The sequence below is a fragment of the Triticum urartu genome, chromosome 3A (assembly GCF_056163025.1).
Source record: "Triticum urartu cultivar PI428250 chromosome 3A, HENAU_Tu73, whole genome shotgun sequence".
Lineage (NCBI taxonomy): Eukaryota > Viridiplantae > Streptophyta > Magnoliopsida > Poales > Poaceae > Triticum > Triticum urartu.
In genome coordinates this window covers 7100996-7106100 of record NC_141875.1, presented here as the reverse complement: position 1 = coordinate 7106100, position 5105 = coordinate 7100996, and positions in this window count along the sequence as shown.

Here is a 5105-nt window from a genome sequence, read left to right as displayed (position 1 = left end):
AAGATCCGTCACTTCGGCAACTGTTATTTGTATAACTATCCAACATTCAACACCATTCTCACAATTGCAACAAGGGCAGTGTTGCAGAAATACTTTGCAACAAAGGTTATGTTGCAGATTTTTTTTCTGATATAGTTGGTGTTGCTGATTTTTTTCCATTATTGTTTTTGCAACATGGGTGTAGTTGCGGAAACCAAATTGCAACACAGACAATGTTACAAAAATATTTGTTATTTTTTCGTCTTCATTTTTTCGCTTTTTGTCTTCATTTTTCTCGCAACATGGGTGTCGTTGCGGAAAACAGTATTGCAACACACTTGATGTTGCAAAAAGAGAGACGCGAAGGATACGTGTACACGTTTTTTTAGACAAGGATACGTGTACACTTGTCACATAAAGGAGGCGGCGGATGGCTTGCGTGCGATCCGTCGGGTGAAGGAAAGAGTTTCCCGATACAGATACATTTATTATAAAAAAACCACAAGTGTCATCTGATAATCGGTCACTTGATTAAGAGCATGCACATGATAATAATAATGACAATGCTCCTAGCCCTAAAGATGGCCAGAGACAGAAAATAACTTTGAGGGTCAAGAAAATAGTGATCTTTATATTATTATATAGTTATATTTTTTTTGAACATCAGTACAGGCACAAGCGCTCATATACACGCGCATACACTCACCTCTATGAACGCACACACGCACACCCTACCCTTATAAGCACCTCCGAAGGACTGAGCCGGCATATCATCTTGAGATTTACGAAGTCACCGTAGGCGTCTCGTCGTCGACGGTAACATCTCCTCCCACTGAATGCGCATCGCCAGAAATCCTGAAATAAATCCAGAAATAAATGCGAGAACCCTGTAATAAATTCAGAAATAAATGCGAGCACCAGGATTTGAACCCTGGTGGACTGGGATACCACAATCCATTTAACCATCCAACCACAGGTTGGTTCACATATACTTATATATTTATGCAGTTTCTCTAGTGTGCCAGGGCCCATTTTAGAGTTTGGCATAGGGCCTCGGACTTTACCGGCCCGGCCCTGCGGCAGGCGATGGCGGCGTTCTTGCCGTTATCTTGATGGAGGTATTGTCGTGTAACTACTGTCAACCCACTCATGTTGCTCCGGGGGAAACCCTAGGATCTGGTGTTCCAGATCGGACGATGGCGGCACTGTGGTGTCGTTTTTCCCTTGGGAGCATCATTTGTGGAGCAGCGCTGGAAGTCAGAGGCAGGAGGTGGAGCGGCTTCATCTTGCACGGAGCTTCGGTGGAGATATCAAGTCATGCCTGACCAACAAGTGTTACGCTTTGTCATGCCTGGCCGGCAGGTGCTACGCACGACAAATCTTCCAAGGACTTCAAATTGTGTCAGCTGGTGGTACTTGGCAGCATGGCACTGAGGTGTATCAGTGGCGACCGCGACGTGCTCAACTGTTTGCGCACAGGGAGGAGGTGCCGTTGGGCGCCGTGTTGGCGTCGACGATAGCTAGACCGAGCAAGGTTGATGCATCAGTGCAGTTCTAAAGATGGTGCAGTGGCAGTTGCCGGCGGCGGCCTCTGAGAGCACGCCGGACCAGTGTGTGCCACAGACCCATCAATTGGCTAGGTTGGGGTCTCAGGTCTTAGGTGTTTGGCTTGACAACGATGTCTGTTTGGTATTAGGCCCAGGTTATCTACGCCCCTTCACCAACTGGATAGGTGTAGCGACAGTTTGTTGTTTAGACAACGGCTTTAGTCTTACTGTTGTATGACTTTGTAAGGTCTTGTAAAAATAATTAATAAAGTGGCTGTATGCATCGCCCAGATGCAGAGGCCAGGGGTCGTTCTCCTTTTCTAAAAAAAAGACCAGAATAAAAAAGTACTGACAAGGTTGCCAACCTACCAGGCACCGCACAGATTCTACTCGGGAGGCACCGCAGGGCCGCACAAATATGTCGTACAAGCACCTCCGAAGGACTGAGCCGGCATATCACCTTGAGATTTACGAAGTCACCGTAGGCGTCTCGGCGTCGACGGCAACGTCTCCTCCCACTGAATGCGCATCGCCGGAAATCCTGAAATAAATTCAGAAATAAATGCGAGAACCCTGTAATAAATCCAGAAATGAATGCGAGCACCAGGATTTGAACCCTGGTGGACTGGGGATACCACAATCCCTTTAACCATCCAACCACAGGTTGGTTCACATATAGTTATATATTTATGCAGTTTCTCTAGTGTGCCAGGGCCCATTTTAGAGTTTGGCACAGGGCCTCGGACTTTACCGGCCCGGCCCTGCGGCAGGCGATGGCGGCGTTCTCGCCGTTACCTTGATGGAGGTATTGTCGTGTAACTACTGTCAACCCACTCGTGCTGCTTCGGGGGAACCCTAGGATCTGGTGTTCCAGATCGGACGATGGCGGCACTGTGGTGTCGTTTCTCCCTTGGGAGCATCATTTGTGGAGCAGCGCTGGAAGTCAGAGGCAGGAGGTGGAGCGGCTTCTGTTGGGGAACGTAGTAATTTCAAAAAATTTCCTACGCACACGCAAGATCATGGTGATGCATAGCAACGAGAGGGGGAGAGTGTGATCTACGCACCCTTGTAGATCGACAACGGAAGCGTTAACTTGGTTGATGTAGTCGTACGTCTCCACGGCCCGACCGATCAAGCACCGAAACTACGGCACCTCCGAGTTCTAGCACACGTTCAGCTCGATGACGATCCCCGGACTCCGATGCAGCAAAGTGTCGGGGAAGAGTTCCGTCAGCACGACGGCGTGGTGACGATCTTGATGTACTACCGTCGCAGGGCTTCGCCTAAGCACCGCTACAATATTATCGAGGACTATGGTGGAAGGGGGCACCGCACACGGCTAAGAATATGATCACGTGGATCAACTTGTTTGTCTAGGGGTGCCCCCTGCCCCCGTATATAAAGGAGCAAGGGGAGGAGGCCGGCCGGCCCTATAGGTGCGCCAAGGAGGAGTCCTCCTCCTAGTAGGAGTAGGACTCTTACTAGGAGGGGGAAGGAAGTGGGGAGGGAGAGGGAAAGGGGGGCGCCGCCCCCCCTCTCCTAGTCCAATTCGGACCAAGGGGGGGAGGACGCGCGCGGCCCACCTTTGGCTGCCCCTCTCTCTCTCCACTAAGGCCCATATGGCCCATTACTTCTCCCGGGGGGGGGGGGGTTCTGGTAACCCTCCGGCTCTCCGGTTTTCTCCGAAATCACCCGGAACACTTCCGGTGTCCGAATATAGCCGTCCAATATATCAATCTTTATGGCTCGACCATTTCGAGACTCCTCGTCATGTCCGTGATCACATCCGGGACTCCGAACTAGCTTCGGTACATCAAAACTCATAAACTCATAATATAACTGTCATCGAAACCTTAAGCGTGCGGACCCTACGGGTTCGAGAACAATGTAGACATGACCGAGACACGTCTCCGGTCAATAACCAATAGCGGAACTTGGATGCTCATATTGGCTCCTACATATTCTACGAAGATCTTTATCGGTCAGACCGCATAACAACATACGTTGTTCCCTTTGTCATCGGTATGTTACTTGCCCGAGATTCGATCGTCGGTATCTCAATACCTAGTTCAATCTCGTTACCGGCAAGTCTCTTTACTCGTTCCGTAATACATCATCTCGCAACTAACTCATTAGTTGCAATGCTTGCAAGGCTTATGTGATGTGCATTACCGAGAGGGCCCAGAGATACCTCTCCGACAATCGGAGTGACAAATCATAATCTCGAAATACGCCAACCCAACATGTACCTTTGGAGACACCTGTAGAGCACCTTTATAATCACCCATTTACGTTGTGACGTTTGGTAGCACACAAAGTGTTCCTCCGGCAAACGGGAGTTGCATAATCTCATAGTCATAGGAACATGTATAAGTCATGAAGAAAGCAATAGCAACATACTAAACGATCGGGTGCTAAGCTAATGGAATGGGTCATGTCAATCAGATCATTCACCTAATGATGTGATCCCGTTAATCAAATAACAACTCCTTGTTCATGGTTAGGAAACACAACCATCTTTGATTAACGAGCTAGTCAAGTAGAGGCATACTAGTGACACTCTGTTTGTCTATGTATTCACACATGTATTATGTTTCCGGTTAATACAATTCTAGCATGAATAATAAACATTTATCATGATATAAGGAAATAAATAATAACTTTATTATTGCCTCTAGGGTATATTTCCTTCAGCTTCATCTTGCACGGAGCTTCGGTGGAGATATCAAGTCATGTCTGACCAACAGGTGTTACGCTTTGTCATGCCTGGTCGGCAGGTGCTACGCACGACAGATCTTCCAAGGACTTTAAACTGTGTCAGCTGGTGGTACTTTGCAGCATGGCGTTGAGGTGTATCAGTGGCGACCGCGACGTGCTCAGCTGTTTGCGCGCAGGGAGGAGGTGCCGTTGGGCACCGTGGTGGCGTCGACGATAGCTAGACCGAGCAAGGTTGATGCATCAGTACAGTTCTAAAGATGAAGCGGTGGCAGTTGGCGGCGGCGGCCTCTGAGAGCACGCCGGACCAGTGTGTGCCCCAGAGCCAACAATTGGCTAGGTTGGGGTCTCAGGTCTTAGATGTTTGGCTTGGCTGCGATGTCTGTTTGGTATTAGGCCCAGGTTATCTACGCCCCTTCACCAACTGGATAGGTGTAGCGACAGTTTGTTGTTTAGACGACGACTTTAGCCTTATTGTTGTATGGCTTTGTAAGATCTTGTAAAAATAATTAATAAAGTGGCCGTATGCATCGCCCAGATGCAGAAGCCAGAGATCGTTCTCCTTTTTTAAAAAAACACCAGAATAAAAAAGTACTGACAAGGTTGCCAACCTACCAGGCACCGCACAGATTCTACTCAGGAGGCACCGCAGGGCCGCGCCCCAACCGGTAGTATGTATGTGCAAGGGGCCTTGTAGAATCAGAACCGGCAGAACAACACCTCCATTGCATCCATTTGAAGGTCGATGGAAGCGACGAGGTCTTGTAGAATCAGAACCGGCAGAACAACACCTCCCTCCTAAAAAGACCATGGTCCTGAATTCGCAAGGCAGGCGTGACTCTGCCACTCGTCCTTGCTCCATGC